We start from the raw sequence: 19077 nt of genomic DNA, 5'->3' as shown, positions 1-19077 counted from the left end.
AAAGCAGGACAGGCCATGGAGACATGGGAGCCTTGCTACGCTGATGGGCGGGATGTAAATTGCCAACAGGCACTCTGGAGAAGAGTACGGTGTGTCCTGAAACAAATAATAAACACAGCGTAGAGAGCATAGGGCACTTCCACTCATGGGCGTATAAATTGGGAAAACTAAAAATCAACAAGACACAGGCACCCTAAAGTTTACGGCTGCTCTGTTGCCAAGAACCTCCGCTTCGGTACACCTTCAATATCCCAGGAAAGAGAAAAATGGATAAAGAAATGGTGGTACTTGGCACAATGGAATATCACTCAGCCATGAAATCAATGTCATAAGACTAGGTAGCAGCATGATTAGTGGATTTAGGTACGATGATTCTAAGTGAAATAAGTCACACAGAAAAAGGCACTTATCCTAAGATATCGCTTATAGAGGGAATGTCAAAATCGCTACACTTGAACTGAATTACAAAACAGAACAGAGTCTCACCTTTAGAAGACACACTATGGCTGCTTAACCGGAAAGGTGAGGTGGGGTGATGCATAAAACAAGGGTTTGAAATTAGCTCAGACACCGCTCCATAAGCCAAATATGTAATAGACAAGGCCTACTCCCTGCTCAGTGAACTGGACTCAACACCCCCTAGTCACCGGACAAGAATATATCTGACTAGTATGAATCTGAAAACCTATGTATTGATATCTCTCTGCAAGTGAATCAAGAGGGTGTAAAGCGGCATCAACACTGCAGGGAAAAGCAGCCAAACCCCATTCTAAACATACATTACTTTAAAAAACCCACAAAGCAAAGACAGTGAAAGAGAGAGAAATTCTTACAAAATCCGATCAGGGTCTCTGATGCAACCTGGATTGACCATATCTACACCCACAGCTGGATGAGACATAAGGCTGGACCCTCTTGCGGCTGAGAGGATTAGTGAGGTTGGGTGAGCAAATGCAGATACTTTAAAGTAATACTGCGGGGTACCCACCCCATGGGTCTCAAATCTCCTGGTACAAGGGCATCTTCCTACATCAAAACATGCATGGGAAACCCAGAAGATGGTATGCCATGAGATCGCAAAAAGTTTCTAAAACGCACCTCATTTCTCCTCTCCTTGTGCTCGGGTTCGCCATTCCAGCCGCTTGACTAACCATCTCCCTACTTGGAGAATCAGCACCTTTAACCTCCTGTTTCGTACAGGTTGCAATTTGTCCTGAAGATGAAAGGGAAGACGGGGAACCAACGAGAGACTAGCCCTAGGTGTTGGGACAGGCACAGGTCACTCCACTTTCCCATCAGGAAGAAGAATGAACCACAGGCTCAGCCTGCCCCCCAGAACCAAAATAGGGCCTGAAGCAATCCTGCGCTTTTGCGGCCAGCTCCCAAAAAAGCGAGGAGACAAATGGAGCTCAGGGTCACTGCAATTCACAAACGTGCAGAGTTATAAATGAGATCTCTCGTCCACAAATATATTGAGGGAAGGCAACGAAGAGGATTTGAAAGCAAGGCAGATTTGCAGGAAACAGATTTCAGGAGGTAGATTCGACTCGCCTTTAAAGCACATGAAAAGTGACAAAACGTTGACAATGATGCCCTTGGCCAAAAAGGGCGTATGCGTTTTTTCCTGAATATATTCAGGAAAAAACGCATACGCCCTTTTTGGCCAACCAAGCAAGCCGGAAGGGCAAATCAGCGCTACAAAGAAGTCTCGCTTGCCCTCGGTCAAAAGGGCCATGCTGAACAAACTGTAAAAACCAGAAAAGCAAGACAGGCCATGGAGACATGGGAGCCTTGCTACGCTGATGGGCGGGATGTAAATTGCCAACAGGCACTCTGGAGAAGAGTACGGTGTGTCCTGAAACAAGTAATAAACACAGCGTAGAGAGCATAGGGCACTTCCACTCATGGGCGTATAAATTGGGAAAACTAAAAATAAACAAGACACAGGCACCCTAAAGTTTACGGCTGCTCTGTTGCCAAGAACCTCCACTTCGGTACACCTTCAATATCCGAGGAAAGAGAAAAATGGATAAAGAAATGGTGGTACTTGGCACAATGCAATATCACTCAGCCATGAAATCAATGTCATAAGGCTAGTTAGCAGCATGATGAGTGGATTTAGGTACGATGATTCTAAGTGAAATAAGTCACACAGAAAAAGGCACTTATCCTAAGATATCGCTTATAGAGGGAATGTCAAAATCGCTACACTTGAACTGAATTACAAACAGAACAGAGTCACACCTTTAGAAGACACACTATGGCTGCTTAACGGGAAAGGTGAGGTGGGGTGATGCATAAAACAAGGGTTTGAAATTAGCTCAGACACCGCTCCATAAGCCAAATATGTAATAGACAAGGCCTACTCCCTGCTCAGTGAACTGGACTCAACACCCCCTAGTCACCGCACAAGAATATATCTGACTAGTATGAATCTGAAAACCTATGTATCGATATCTCTCTGCAAGTGAATCAAGAGGGTGTAAAGCGGCATCAACACAGCAGGGAAAAGCAGCCAAACCCCATTCTAAACATAAATTACTTTAAAAAACCCACAAAACAAAGACAGTGAAAGAGAGAGAAATTCTTACAAAATCCGTTCAGGGTCTCTGATGCAACCTGGATTGACCATATCTAGACCCACAGCTGGATGAGACATAAGGCTGGACACTCTTGGGGCTGAGAGGATTGGTGAGGTTGGGTGAGCAAACGCAGATACTTTAAAGTAAAACTGCGGGGAACACACCCCATGGGTCTCAAATCTCCTGGTACAAGGGCATCTTCCTACATCAAAACATGCATGGGAAACCCAGAAGATGGTATGCCATGAGATCGGGAAAGGTTTCTAAAACGCACCTCATTTCTCCTCTCCTTGTGCTCGGGTTCGCCATTCCAGCTGCTTGACCAACCATCTCCCTACTTGGAGAATCAACACCTTTAACCTCCTGATTGTACAGGTTGCAATTTGTCCTGAGGATGAACGGGAAGACGCGGAAGCAACGAGAGACGAGCCCTAGGTGTTGGGACAGGCGTAGGTCACTCCATTTTCCCATCAGGAAGAAGAATGAACCACAGGCTCAGCCTGCCCCCCAGAACCAAAATAGGGCCTGAAGCAATCCTGCGCTTTTGCGGCCAGCTCCCAAAAAAGCGAGGAGACAAATGGAGCTCAGGGGCACTGCAATTCACAAACGTGCAGAGTTATAAATGAGAACTCTCGTCCACAAATATATTGAGGGAAGGCAACGAAGAGGATTTGAAAGCAAGGCAGATTTGCAGGAAACAGATTTCAGGAGGTAGATTCGACTCGCCTTTAAAGCACATGAAAAGCGGCAAAACGTTGACAATGATGCCCTTGGCCAAAAAGGGCGTATGCGTTTTTTCCTGAATATATTCAGGAAAAAACGCATACGCCCTTTTTGGCCAACCAAGCAAGCCGGAAGGGCAAATCAGCCCTACAAAGAAGTCTCGCTTGCCCTCGGTCAAAAGGGCCATGCTGAACAAAGTGTAAAAACCAGAAAAGCAGGACAGGCCATGGAGACATGGGAGCCTTGCTACGCTGATGGGCGGGATGTAAATTGCCAACAGGCACTCTGGAGAAGAGTACGGTGTGTCCTGAAACAAGTAATAAACACAGTGTAGAGAGCATAGGGCACTTCCACTCATGGGCGTATAAATTGGGAAAACTAAAAATCAACGAGACACAGGAACCCCAAAATTTACGGCTGCTCTGTTGCCAAGAACCTCCACTTCGGTACACCTTCAATATCCCAGGAAAGAGAAAAATGGATAAAGAAATGGTGGTACTTGGCACAATGGAATATCACTCAGCCATGAAATCAATGTCATAAGGCTAGTTAGCAGCATGATGAGTGGATTTAGGTACGATGATTCTAAGTGAAATAAGTCACACAGAAAAAGGCACTTATCCTAAGATATCGCTTATAGAGGGAATGTCAAAATCGCTACACTTGAACTGAATTACAAAACAGAACAGAGGCACACCTTTTGAAGACACACTATGGCTGCTTAACCGGAAAGGTGAGGTGGGGTGATGCATAAAACAAGGGTTTGAAATTAGCTCAGACACAGCTCCATAAGCCAAATATGTAATAGACAAGGCCTACTCCCTGCTCAGTAAACTGGACTCAACACCCCCTAGTCACCGCACAAGATTATATCTGATTAGTATGAATCTGAAAACCTATGTATCGATATCTCTCTGCAAGTGAATCAAGAGGGTGTAAAGCGGCATCAACACAGCAGGGAAAAGCACCCAAGCCCGATTCTAAACATACATTACTTTAAAAAACCCACAAAACAAAGACAGTGAAAGAGAGAGAAATTCTTACAAAATCCGTTCAGGGTCTCTGATGCAACCTGGATTGACCATATCTAGACCCACAGCTGGATGAGACATAAGGCTGGACACTCTTGGGGCTGAGAGGATTGGTCAGGTTGGGTGAGCAAATGCAGATACTTTAAAGTAATACCGCGGGGTACCCACCCCATGGGTCTCAAATCTCCAGGTACAAGGGCATCTTCCTACATCCAAACATGCATGTGAAACCCAGAAGATGGTATGCCGTGAGATCGGGAAAGGTTTCTAAAACGCACCTCATTTCTCCTCTCCTTGTGCTCGGGTTCCCCATTCCAGCCGCTTGATTCACCATCTCCCTACTTGGAGAATCAGCATCTTTAAACTCCTGTATCGTACAGGTTGCAATTTTCCTGAGGATGAACGGGAAGACGGGCAACCAACGAGAGACTAGCCCTAGGTGTTGGGACAGGCGCAGGTCACTCCATTTTTCCATCAGGAAGAAGAATGAACCACAGGCTCAGCCTGCCCCCCAGAACCAAAATAGGGCCTGAAGCAATCCTGCGCTTTTGCGGCCAGCTCCCAAAAAAGCGAGTAGACAAATGGAGCTCAGGGGCACTGCAATTCACAAACGTGCAGAGTTATAAATGAGAACTCTCGTCCACAAATATATTGAGGGAAGGCAACGAAGAGGATTTGAAAGCAAGGCAGATTTGCAGGAAACAGATTTCAGGAGGTAGATTCGACTCGCCTTTAAAGCACATGAAAAGCGGCAAAACGTTGACAATGATGCCCTTGGCCAAAAAGGGCGTATGCGTTTTTTCCTGAATATATTCAGGAAAAAACGCATACGCCCTTTTTGGCCAAGCAAGCAAGCCGGAAGGGCAAATCAGCGCTACAAAGAAGTCTCGCTTGCCCTCGGTCAAAAGGGCCATGCTGAACAAAGTGTAAAAACCAGAAAAGCAGGACAGGCCATGGAGACATGGGAGCCTTGCTACGCTGATGGGCAGGATGTAAATTGCCAACAGGCACTCTGGAGAAGAGTACGGTGTGTCCTGAAACAAGTAATAAACACAGTGTAGAGAGCATAGGGCACTTCCACTCATGGGCGTATAAATTGGGAAAACTAAAAATCAACAAGACACAGGCACCCCAAACTTTACGGCTGCTCTGTTTCCAAGAACCTCCACTTCGGTACACCTTCAATATCCCAGGAAAGAGAAAAATGGATAAAGAAATGGTGGTACTTGGCACAATGGAATATCACTCAGCCATGAAATCAATGTCATAAGGCTAGTTAGCAGCATGATGAGTGGATTTAGGTACGATGATTCTAAGTGAAATAAGTCACACAGAAAAAGGCACTTATCCTAAGATATCGCTTATAGAGGGAATGTCAAAATCGCTACACTTGAACTGAATTACAAAACAGAACAGAGTCACACCTTTAGAAGACACACTATGGCTGCTTAACCGGAAAGGTGAGGTGGGGTGATGCATAAAACAAGGGTTTGAAATTAGCTCAGACACCGCTCCATAAGCCAAATATGTAATAGACAAGGCCTACTCCCTGCTTAGTGAACTGGACTCAACGCACCCAAGTCACCACACAAGAATATATCTGAGTAGTAAGAATCTGAAAACATATGTATCGATATCTCTCTGCAAGTGAATCAAGAGGGTGTAAAGCGGCATCAACACAGCAGGGAAAAGCAGCCAAGCCCGATTCTAAACATAAATTACTTTAAAAAACCCACAAAACAAAGACAGTGAAAGAGAGAGAAATTCTTACAAAATCCGTTCAGGGTCTCTGATGCAACCTGGATTCACCATATCTAGACCCACAGCTGGATGAGACATAAGGCTGGACACTCTTGGGGCTGAGAGGATTGGTGAGGGTGGGTGAGCAAACGCAGATACTTTAAAGTAATACTGTGGGGAACACACCCCATGGGTCTCAAATCTCCAGGTACAAGGGCATCTTCCTACATCAAAACATGCATGGGAAACCCAGAAGATGGTATGCCATGAGATCGGGAAAGGTTTCTAAAACGCACCTCATTTCTCCTCTCCTTGTGCTCGGGTTCGCCATTCCAGCCGCTTGACTAACCATCTCCCTACTTGGAGAATCAGCACCTTTAACCTCCTGATTGTACAGGTTGCAATTTGTCCTGAGGATGAATGGGAAGACGCAGAACCAACGAGAGACGAGCCCTAGGTGTTGGGACAGGCATAGGTCACTCCATTTTCCCATCAGGAAGAAGAATGAACCACAGGCTCAGCCTGCCCCCCAGAACCAAAATAGGGCCTGAAGCAATCCTGCGCTTTTGCGGCCAGCTCCCAAAAAAGCGAGTAGACAAATGGAGCTCAGGGGCACTGCAATTCACAAACGTGCAGAGTTATAAATGAGAACTCTCGTCCACAAATATATTGAGGGAAGGCAACGAAGAGGATTTGAAAGCAAGGCAGATTTGCAGGAAACAGATTTCAGGAGGTAGATTCGACTCGCCTTTAAAGCACATGAAAAGCGGCAAAACGTTGACAATGATGCCCTTGGCCAAAAAGGGCGTATGCGTTTTTTCCTGAATATATTCAGGAAAAAACGCATACGCCCTTTTTGGCCAACCAAGCAAGCCGGAAGGGCAAATCAGCGCTACAAAGAAGTCTCGCTTGCCCTCGGTCAAAAGGGCCATGCTGAACAAAGTGTAAAAACCAGAAAAGCATGACAGGCCATGGAGACAAGGGAGCCTTGCTACGCTGATGGGCGGGATGTAAATTGCCAACAGGCACTCTGGAGAAGAGTACGGTGTGTCCTGAAACAAGTAATAAACACAGCTTAGAGAGCATAGGGCACTCCCACACATGGGCGTATAAATTGGGAAAACTAAAAATCAACAAGACACAGGCACCCTAAAGTTTACGGCTGCTCTGTTTCCAAGAACCTCCGCTTCGGTACACCTTCAATATACCAGGAAAGAGAAAAGTGGATAAAGAAATGGTGGTACTTGGCACAATGGAATATCACTCAGCCATGAAATCAATGTCATAAGGCTAGTTAGCAGCATGATGAGTGGATTTAGGTACGATGATTCTAAGTGAAATAAGTCACACAGAAAAAGGCACTTATCCTAAGATATCGCTTATAGAGGGAATGTCAAAATCGCTACACTTGAACTGAATTACAAAACAGAACAGAGTCACACCTTTAGAAGACACACTATGGCTGCTTAACCGGAAAGGTGAGGTGGGGTGATGCATAAAACAAGGGTTTGAAATTAGCTCAGAGACCGCTCCATAAGCCAAATATGTAATAGACAAGGCCTACTCCCTGCTTAGTGAACTGGACTCAACACACCCAAGTCACCACACAAGAATATATCTGAGTAGTAAGAATTTGAAAACATATGTATCGATATCTCTCTGCAAGTGAATCAAGAGGGTGTAAAGCGGCATCAACACAGCAGGGAAAAGCAGCCAAGCCCGATTCTAAACATAAATTACTTTAAAAAACCCACAAAACAAAGACAGTGAAAGAGAGAGAAATTCTTACAAAATCCGTTCAGGGTCTCTGATGCAACCTGGATTCACCATATCTAGACCCACAGCTGGATGAGACATAAGGCTGGACACTCTTGGGGCTGAGAGGATTGGTGAGGGTGGGTGAGCAAACGCAGATACTTTAAAGTAATACTGTGGGGAACACACCCCATGGGTCTCAAATCTCCAGGTACAAGGGCATCTTCCTACATCAAAACATGCATGGGAAACCCAGAAGATGGTATGCCATGAGATCGGGAAAGGTTTCTAAAACGCACCTCATTTCTCCTCTCCTTGTGCTCGGGTTCGCCATTCCAGCCGCTTGACTAACCATCTCCCTACTTGGAGAATCAGCACCTTTAACCTCCTGATTGTACAGGTTGCAATTTGTCCTGAGGATGAATGGGAAGACGCAGAACCAACGAGAGACGAGCCCTAGGTGTTGGGACAGGCATAGGTCACTCCATTTTCCCATCAGGAAGAAGAATGAACCACAGGCTCAGCCTGCCCCCCAGAACCAAAATAGGGCCTGAAGCAATCCTGCGCTTTTGCGGCCAGCTCCCAAAAAAGCGAGTAGACAAATGGAGCTCAGGGGCACTGCAATTCACAAACGTGCAGAGTTATAAATGAGAACTCTCGTCCCAAATATATTGAGGGAAGGCAACGAAGAGGATTTGAAAGCAAGGCAGATTTGCAGGAAACAGATTTCAGGAGGTAGATTCGACTCGCCTTTAAAGCACATGAAAAGCGGCAAAACGTTGACAATGATGCCCTTGGCCAAAAAGGGCGTATGCGTTTTTTCCTGAATATATTCAGGAAAAAACGCATACGCCCTTTATGGCCAACCAAGCAAGCCGGAAGGGCAAATCAGCGCTACAAAGAAGTCTCGCTTGCCCTCGGTCAAAAGGGCCATGCTGAACAAACTGTAAAAACCAGAAAAGCAGGACAGGCCATGGAGACATGGGAGTCTTGCTACGCTGATGGGCGGGATGTAAATTGCCAACAGGCACTCTGGAGAAGAGTACGGTGTGTCCTGAAACAAGTAATAAACACAGCGTAGAGAGCATAGGGCACTTCCACTCATGGGCGTATAAATTGGGAAAACTAAAAATCAACAAGACACAGGCACCCTAAAGTTTACGGCTGCTCTGTTGCCAAGAACCTCCGCTTCGGTACACCTTCAATATCCCAGGAAAGAGAAAAATGGATAAAGAAATGGTGGTACTTGGCACAATGCAATATCACTCAGCCATGAAATCAATGTCATAAGGCTAGTTAGCAGCATGATGAGTGGATTTAGGTACGATGATTCTAAGTGAAATAAGTCACACAGAAAAAGGCACTTATCCTAAGATATCGCTTATAGAGGGAATGTCAAAATCGCTACACTTGAACTGAATTACCAAACAGAACAGAGTCACACCTTTAGAAGACACACTATGTCTGCTTAACTGGAAAGGTGAGGTGGGGTGATGCATAAAACAAGGGTTTGAAATTAGCTCAGACACCGCTCCATAAGCCAAATATGTACTAGACAAGGCCTACTCCCTGCTCAGTGAACTGGACTCAACACCCCCTAGTCACCACACAAGAATATATCTGACTAGTATGAATCTGAAAACCTATGTATCGATATCTCTCTGCAAGTGAATCAAGAGGGTGTAAAGCGGCATAAACACAGCAGGGAAAAGCAGCCAAACCCCATTCTAAACATACATTACTTTAAAAAAGCCACAAAGCAAAGACAGTGAAAGAGAGAGAAATTCTTACAAAATCCGTTCAGGGTCTCTGATGCAACCTGGATTGACCATATCTAGACCCACAGCTGGATGAGACATAAGGCTGGACACTCTTGGGGCTGAGAGGATTGGTGAGGTTGGGTGAGCAAATGCAGATACTTTAAAGTAATACTGTGGGGTACCCACCACATGGGTCTCAAATCTCCAGGTACAAGGGAATCTTCCTACATCAAAACATGCATGGGAAGCCCAGAAGATGGTATGCCATTAGATTGGGAAAGGTTTCTAAAACGCACCTCATTTCTCCTCTCCTTGTGCTCGGGTTCACCATTCCAGCCACTTGACTAACCATCTCCCTACTTGGAGAATCAGCACCTTTAAAGTACTGTTTCGTCCAGGTTGCAATTTGTCCTGAGGATGAAGGGGAAGACGGGGAACCAACCAAAGACTAGCCCTAGGTGTTGGGACAGGCACAGGTCACTCCATTTTCCCATCAGGAAGAAGAATGAACCACAGGCTCAGCCTGCCCCCCAGAACCAAAATAGGGCCTGAAGCAATCCTGCGCTTTTGCGGCCAGCTCCCAAAAAAGCGAGGAGACAAATGGAGCTCAGGGGCACTGCAATTCACAAACGTGCAGAGTTATAAATGAGAACTCTCGTCCACAAATATATTGAGGGAAGGCAACGAAGAGGATTTGAAAGCAAGGCAGATTTGCAGGAAACAGATTTCAGGAGGTAGATTCAACTCGCCTTTAAAGCACATGAAAAGTGGCAAAACGTTGACAATGATGCCCTTGGCCAAAAAGGGCGTATGCGTTTTTTCCTGAATATATTCAGGAAAAAACGCATACGCCCTTTTTGGCCAACCAAGCAAGCCGGAAGGGCAAATCAGCACTACAAAGAAGTCTCGCTTGCCCTCGGTCAAAAGGGCCATGCTGAACAAAGTGGAAAAACCAGAAAAGCAGGACAGGCCATGGAGACAAGGGAGCCTTGCTACGCTGATGGGCGGGATGTAAATTGCCAACAGGCACTCTGGAGAAGAGTATGGTGTGTCCTGAAACAAGTAATAAACACAGCTTAGAGAGCATAGGGCACTCCCACTCATGGGCGTAGAAATTGGGAAAACTAAAAATCAACAAGACACAGGCACCCTAAAGTTTACGGCTGCTCTGTTTCCAAGAACCTCCGCTTCGGTACACCTTCAATATACCAGGAAAGAGAAAAGTGGATAAAGAAATGGTGGTACTTGGCACAATGGAATATCACTCAGCCATGAAATCAATGTCATAAGGCTAGTTAGCAGCATGATGAGTGGATTTAGGTACGATGATTCTAAGTGAAATAAGCCACACAGAAAAAGACACTTATCCTAAGATATCGCTTATAGAGGGAATGTCAAAATCGCTACACTTGAACTGAATTACAAAACAGAACAGAGTCACACCTTTAGAAGACACACTATGGCTGCTTAACCGGAAAGGTGAGGTGGGGTGATGCATAAAACAAGGGTTTGAAATTAGCTCAGAGACCGCTCCATAAGCCAAATATGTAATAGACAAGGCCTACTCCCTGCTCAGTGAACTGGACTCAACACACCCTAGTCACCACACAAGAATATATCTGAGTAGTAAGAATCTGAAAACCTATGTATCGATATCTCTCTGCAAGTGAATCAAGAGGGTGTAAAGCGGCATCAACACAGCAGGGAAAAGCAGCCAAGCCCGATTCTAAACATAAATTACTTTAAAAAACCCACAAAACAAAGACAGTGAAAGAGAGAGAAATTCTTACAAAATCCGTTTAGGGTCTATGATGCAACCTGGATTGACCATATCTAGACCCACAGCTGGATGAGACATAACGCTGGACACTCTTGAGGCTGAGAGGATTGGTGAGGTTGGGTGAGCAAATGCAGATACTTTAAGGTAATACTGCGGGGTACCCACCCCATGGGTCTCAAATCTCCAGGTACAAGGGCATCTTCCTACATCAAAACATGCATGGGAAACCCAGAAGATGGTATGCCGTGAGATCGGGAAAAGTTTCTAAAACGCACCTCATTTCTCCTCTCCTTGTGCTCGGGTTCGCCATTCCAGCCGCTTGACTAACCATCTCCCTACTTGGAGAATCAGCACCTTTAACCTCCTGTTTCGTACAGGTTGCAATTTGTCCTGAAGATGAACGGGAAGACGGGGAACCAACGAGAGACTAGCCCTAGGTGTTGGGACAGGCACAGGTCACTCCACTTTCCCATCAGGAAGAAGAATGAACCACAGGCTCAGCCTGCCCCCCAGAACCAAAATAGGGCCTGAAGCAATCCTGCGCTTTTGCGGCCAGCTCCCAAAAAAGCGAGGAGACAAATGGAGCTCAGGGGCACTGCAATTCACAAACGTGCAGAGTTATAAATGAGATCTCTCGTCCACAAATATATTGAGGGAAGGCAACGAAGAGGATTTGAAAGCAAGGCAGATTTGCAGGAAACAGATTTCAGGAGGTAGATTCGACTCGCCTTTAAAGCACATGAAAAGTGACAAAACGTTGACAATGATGCCCTTGGCCAAAAAGGGCGTATGCGTTTTTTCCTGAATATATTCAGGAAAAAACGCATACGCCCTTTTTGGCCAACCAAGCAAGCCGGAAGGGCAAATCAGCGCTACAAAGAAGTCTCGCTTGCCCTCGGTCAAAAGGGCCATGCTGAACAAACTGTAAAAACCAGAAAAGCAGGACAGGCCATGGAGACATGGGAGTCTTGCTACGCTGATGGGCGGGATGTAAATTGCCAACAGGCAATCTGGAGAAGAGTACGGTGTGTCCTGAAACAAGTAATAAACACAGCGTAGAGAGCATAGGGCACTTCCACTCATGGGCGTATAAATTGGGAAAACTAAAAATCAACAAGACACAGGCACCCTAAAGTTTACGGCTGCTCTGTTGCCAAGAACCTCCGCTTCGGTAAACCTTCAATATCCCAGGAAAGAGAAAAATGGATAAAGAAATGGTGGTACTTGGCACAATGGAATATCACTCAGCCATGAAATCAATGTCATAAGGCTAGTTAGCAGCATGATGAGTGGATTTAGGTACGATGATTCTAAGTGAAATAAGTCACACAGAAAAAGGCACTTATCCTAAGATATCGCTTATAGAGGGAATGTCAAAATCGCTACACTTGAACTGAATTACCAAACAGAACAGAGTCACACCTTTAGAAGACACACTATGTCTGCTTAACTGGAAAGGTGAGGTAGGGTGATGCATAAAACAAGGGTTTGAAATTAGCTCAGACACCGCTCCATAAGCCAAATATGTACTAGACAAGGCCTACTCCCTGCTCAGTGAACTGGACTCAACACCCCCTAGTCACCGCACAAGAATATATCTGACTAGTATGAATCTGAAAACCTATGTATCGATATCTCTCTGCAAGTGAATCAAGAGGGTGTAAAGCGGCATAAACACAGCAGGGAAAAGCAGCCAAACCCCATTCTAAACATACATTACTTTAAAAAAGCCACAAAGCAAAGACAGTGAAAGAGAGAGAAATTCTTACAAAATCCTTTCAGGGTCTCTGATGCAACCTGGATTGACCATATCTAGACCCACAGCTGGATGAGACATAAGGCTGGACACTCTTGGGGCTGAGAGGATTGGTGAGGTTGGGTCAGCAAATGCAGATACTTTAAAGTAATACCGCGGGGTACCCACCACATGGGTCTCAAATCTCCAGGTACAAGGGAATCTTCCTACATCAAAACATGCATGGGAAGCCCAGAAGATGGTATGCCATTAGATTGGGAAAGGTTTCTAAACCGCACCTCATTTCTCCTCTCCTTGTGCTCGGGTTCACCATTCCAGCCCCTTGACTAACCATCTCCCTACTTGGAGAATCAGCACCTTTAACCTACTGTTTCGTCCAGGTTGCAATTTGTCCTGAGGATGAAGGGGAAGACGGGGAACCAACCAAAGACTAGCCCTAGGTGTTGGGACAGGCACAGGTCACTCCATTTTCCCATCAGGAAGAAGAATGAACCACAGGCTCAGCCTGCCCCCCAGAACCAAAATAGGGCCTGAAGCAATCCTGCGCTTTTGCGGCCAGCTCCCAAAAAAGCGAGGAGACAAATGGAGCTCAGGGGCACTGCAATTCACAAACGTGCAGAGTTATAAATGAGAACTCTCGTCCACAAATATATTGAGGGAAGGCAACGAAGAGGATTTGAAAGCAAGGCAGATTTGCAGGAAACAGATTTCAGGAGGTAGATTCAACTCGCCTTTAAAGCACATGAAAAGTGGCAAAACGTTGACAATGATGCCCTTGGCCAAAAAGGGCGTATGCGTTTTTTCCTGAATATATTCAGGAAAAAACGCATACGCCCTTTTTGGCCAACCAAGCAAGCCGGAAGGGCAAATCAGCGCTACAAAGAAGTCTCGCTTGCCCTCGGTCAAAAGGGCCATGCTGAACAAAGTGGAAAAACCAGAAAAGCAGGACAGGCCATGGAGACAAGGGAGCCTTGCTACGCTGATGGGCGGGATGTAAATTGCCAACAGGCACTCTGGATAAGAGTACGGTGTGTCCTGAAACAAGTAATAAACACAGCTTAGAGAGCATAGGGCACTCCCACTCATGGGCGTATAAATTGGGAAAACTAAAAATCAACAAGACACAGGCACCCTAAAGTTTACGGATGCTCTGTTTCCAAGAACCTCCGCTTCGGTACACCTTCAATATACCAGGAAAGAGAAAAGTGGATAAAGAAATGGTGGTACTTGGCACAATGGAATATCACTCAGCCATGAAATCAATGTCATAAGGCTAGTTAGCAGCATGATGAGTGGATTTAGGTACGATGATTCTAAGTGAAATAAGTCACACAGAAAAAGACACTTATCCTAATATATCGCTTATAGAGGGAATGTCAAAATCGCTACACTTGAACTGAATTACAAAACAGAACAGAGTCACACCTTTAGAAGACACACTATGGCTGCTTAACGGGAAAGGTGAGGTGGGGTGATGCATAAAACAAGGGTTTGAAATTAGCTCAGAGACCGCTCCATAAGCCAAATATGTAATAGACAAGGCCTACTCCCTGCTCAGTGAACTGGACTCAACACCCCCTAGTCACCGCACAAGAATATATCTGACTAGTATGAAATTGAAAACCTGGGTATTGATATCTCTCTGCAAGTGAATCAAGAGGGTGTAAAGCGGCATAAACGCAGCAGGGAAAAGCAGCCAAACCCCATTCTAAACATACATTACTTTAAAAAACCCACAAAGCAAAGACAGTGAAAGAGAGAGAAATTCTTACAAAATCCGTTCAGGGTCTCTGATGCAACCTGGATTGACCATATCTAGACCCACAGCTGGATAAGACATAAGGCTGGACACTCTTGGGGCTGAGAGGATTGGTGAGGTTGGGTGAGCAAACGCAGATACTTTAAAGTAATACCGCGGGGTACCCACCCCATGGGTCTCAAATCTCCAGGTACAAGGGCATCTTCCTACATCCAAACATGCATGTGAAACCCAGAAGATGGTATGCCGTGAGATCGGGAAAGGTTTCTAAAACGCACCTCATTTCTCCTCTCCTTGTGCTCGGGTTCCCCATTCCAGCCGCTTGATTCACCATCTCCCTACTTGGAGAATCAGCATCTTTAAACTCCTGTATCGTACAGGTTGCAATTTTCCTGAGGATGAACGGGAAGACGGGTAACCAACGAGAGACTAGCCCTAGGTGTTGGGACAGGCACAGGTCACTCCATTTTTCCATCAGGAAGAAGAATGAACCACAGGCTCAGCCTGCCCCCCAGAACCAAAATAGGGCCTGAAGCAATCCTGCGCTTTTGCGGCCAGCTCCCAAAAAAGCGAGTAGACAAATGGAGCTCAGGGGCACTGCAATTCACAAACGTGCAGAGTTATAAATGAGAACTCTCGTCCACAAATATATTGAGGGAAGGCAACGAAGAGGATTTGAAAGTAAGGCAGATTTTCAGGAAACAGATTTCAGGATGTAGATTCGACTCGCCTGTAAAGCACATGAAAAGCGGCAAAACGTTGACAATGATGCCCTTGGCCAAAAAGGGCGTATGCGTTTTTTCCTGAATATATTCAGGAAAAAACGCATACGCCGTTTTTGGCCAACCAAGCAAGCCGGAAGGGCAAATCAGCGCTACAAAGAAGTCTCGCTTGCCCTCGGTCAAAAGGGCCATGCTGAACAAACAGTAAAAACCAGAAAAGCAGGACAGGCCATGGAGACATGCGAGCTTTGCTAAGCTGATGGGCGGGATGTAAATTGCCAACAGGCACTCTGGAGAAGTGTACGGTGTGTCCTGAAACAAGTAATAAACACAGCTTAGAGAGCATAGGGCACTTCCACTCATGGGCGTATAAATTGGGAAAACTAAAAATCAACAAGACACAGGCACCCCAAAATTTACAGCTGCTCTGTTTCCAAGAACCTCCACTTCGGTACACCTTCAATATCCCAGGAAAGAGAAAAATGGATAAACAAATGGTGGTACTTGGCACAATGGAATGTCACTCAGCCATGAAATCAATGTCATAAGGCTAGTTAGCAGGATGATGAGTGGATTTAGCGACGATGATTCTAAGTGAAATAAGTCACACAGAAAAAGACACTTATCCTAAGATATCGCTTATAGAGGGAATGTCAAAATCGCTACACTTGAACTGAATTACAAAAGAGAACAGAGTCACACCTTTAGAAGACACACTATGGCTGCTTAACGGGAAAGGTGAGGTGGGGTGATGCATAAAACAAGGGTTTGAAATTAGCTCAGAGACCGCTCCATAAGCCAAATATGTAATAGACAAGGCCTACTCCCTGCTCAGTGAACTGGACTCAACACACCCTAGTCACCACACAAGAATATATCTGAGTAGTAAGAATCTGAAAACCTATGTATCGATATCTCTCTGCAAGTGAATCAAGAGGGTGTAAAGCGGCATCAACACAGCAGGGAAAAGCACCCAAGCCCGATTCTAAACATAAATTACTTTAAAAAACCCACAAAACAAAGACAGTGAAAGAGAGAGAAATTCTTACAAAATCCGTTCAGGGTCTCTGATGCAACCTGGATTGACCATATCTAGACCCACAGCTGGATGAGACATAAGGCTGGACACTCTTGGGGCTGAGAGGATTGGTGAGGGTGGGTGAGCAAACGCAGATACTTTAAAGTAATACTGTGGGGAACACACCCCATGGGTCTCAAATCTGCAGGTACAAGGGCATCTTCCTACATCAAAACATGCATGGGAAACCCAGAAGATGGTATGCCATGAGATCGGGAAAGGTTTCTAAAACGCACCTCATTTCTCCTCTCCTTGTGCTCGGGTTCGCCATTCCAGCCGCTTGACTAACCATCTCCCTACTTGGAGAATCAGCACCTTTAACCTCCTGATTGTACAGGTTGCAATTTGTCCTGAGGATGAATGGGAAGACGCAGAACCAACGAGAGACGAGCCCTAGGTGTTGGGACAGGCATAGGTCACTCCATTTTCCCATCAGGAAGAAGAATGAACCACAGGCTCAGCCTGCCCCCCAGAACCAAAATAGGGCCTGAAGCAATCCTGCGCTTTTGCGGCCAGCTCCCAAAAAAGCGAGTAGACAAATGGAGCTCAGGGGCACTGCAATTCACAAACGTGCAGAGTTATAAATGAGAACTCTCGTCCACAAATATATTGAGGGAAGGCAACGAAGAGGATTTGAAAGCAAGGCAGATTTGCAGGAAACAGATTTCAGGAGGTAGATTCGACTCGCCTTTAAAGCACATGAAAAGCGGCAAAACGTTGACAATGATGCCCTTGGCCATAAAGGGCGTATGCGTTTTTTCCTGAATATATTCAGGAAAAAACGCATACGCCCTTTATGGCCAACCAAGCAAGCCGGAAGGGCAAATCAGCGCTACAAAGAAGTCTCGCTTGCCCTCGGTCAAAAGGGCCATGCTGAACAAACTGTAAAAACCAGAAAAGCAGGACAGGCCATGGAGACATGGGAGTCTTGCTACGCTGATGGGCGGGATGTAAATTGCCAACAGGCAATCTGGAGAAGAGTACGGTGTGTCCTGAAACAAGTAATAAACACAGCGTAGAGAGCATAGGGCACTTCCACTCATGGGCGTATAAATTGGGAAAACTAAAAATCAACAAGACACAGGCACCCTAAAGTTTACGGCTGCTCTGTTGCCAAGAACCTCCGCTTCGGTACACCTTCAATATCCCAGGAAAGAGAAAAATGGATAAAGAAATGGTGGTACTTGGCACAATGCAATATCACTCAGCCATGAAATCAATGTCATAAGGCTAGTTAGCAGCATGATGAGTGGATTTAGGTACGATGATTCTAAGTGAAATAAGTCACACAGAAAAAGGCACTTATCCTAAGATATCGCTTATAGAGGGAATGTCAAAATCGCTACACTTGAACTGAATTACCAAACAGAAAAGAGTCACACCTTTAGAAGACACACTATGTCTGCTTAACTGGAAAGGTGAGGTGGGGTGATGCATAAAACAAGGGTTTGAAATTAGCTCAGACACCGCTCCATAAGCCAAATATGTACTAGACAAGGCCTACTCCCTGCTCAGTGAACTGGACTCAACACCCCCTAGTCACCGCACAAGAATATATCTGACTAGTATGAATCTGAAAACCTATGTATCGATATCTCTCTGCAAGTGAATCAAGAGGGTGTAAAGCGGCATAAACACAGCAGGGAAAAGCAGCCAAACCCCATTCTAAACATACATTACTTTAAAAAAGCCACAAAGCAAAGACAGTGAAAGAGAGAGAAATTCTTACAAAATCCGTTCAGGGTCTCTGATGCAACCTGGATTGACCATATCTAGACCCACAGCTGGATGAGACATAAGGCTGGACACTCTTGGGGCTGAGAGGATTGGTGAGGTTGGGTGAGCAAATGCAGATACTTTAAAGTAATACCGCGGGGTACCCTCCACATGGGTCTCAAATCTCCAGGTACAAGGGAATCTTCCTACATCAAAACATGCATGGGAAGCCCAGAAGATGGTATGCCATTAGATTGGGAAAGGTTTCTAAAACGCACCTCATTTCTCCTCTCCTTGTGCTCGGGTTCACCATTCCAGCCCCTTGACTAACCATCTCCCTACTTGGAGAATCAGCACCTTTAACCTACTGTTTCGTCCAGGTTGCAATTTGTCCTGAGGATGAAGGGGAAGACGGGGAACCAACCAAAGACTAGCCCTAGGTGTTGGGACAGGCACAGGTCACTCCATTTTCCCATCAGGAAGAAGAATGAACCACAGGCTCAGCCTGCCCCCCAGAACCAAAATAGGGCCTGAAGCAATCCTGCGCTTTTGCGGCCAGCTCCCAAAAAAGCGAGGAGACAAATGGAGCTCAGGGGCACTGCAATTCACAAACGTGCAGAGTTATAAATGAGAACTCTCGTCCACAAATATATTGAGGGAAGGCAACGAAGAGGA

The sequence above is a fragment of the Eubalaena glacialis genome, chromosome 9 (assembly GCF_028564815.1).
Source record: "Eubalaena glacialis isolate mEubGla1 chromosome 9, mEubGla1.1.hap2.+ XY, whole genome shotgun sequence".
Taxonomy (NCBI): domain Eukaryota; kingdom Metazoa; phylum Chordata; class Mammalia; order Artiodactyla; family Balaenidae; genus Eubalaena; species Eubalaena glacialis.
The sequence above is the reverse complement of the archived record's forward strand: the minus strand, read 5'-3'. Positions refer to the sequence as shown.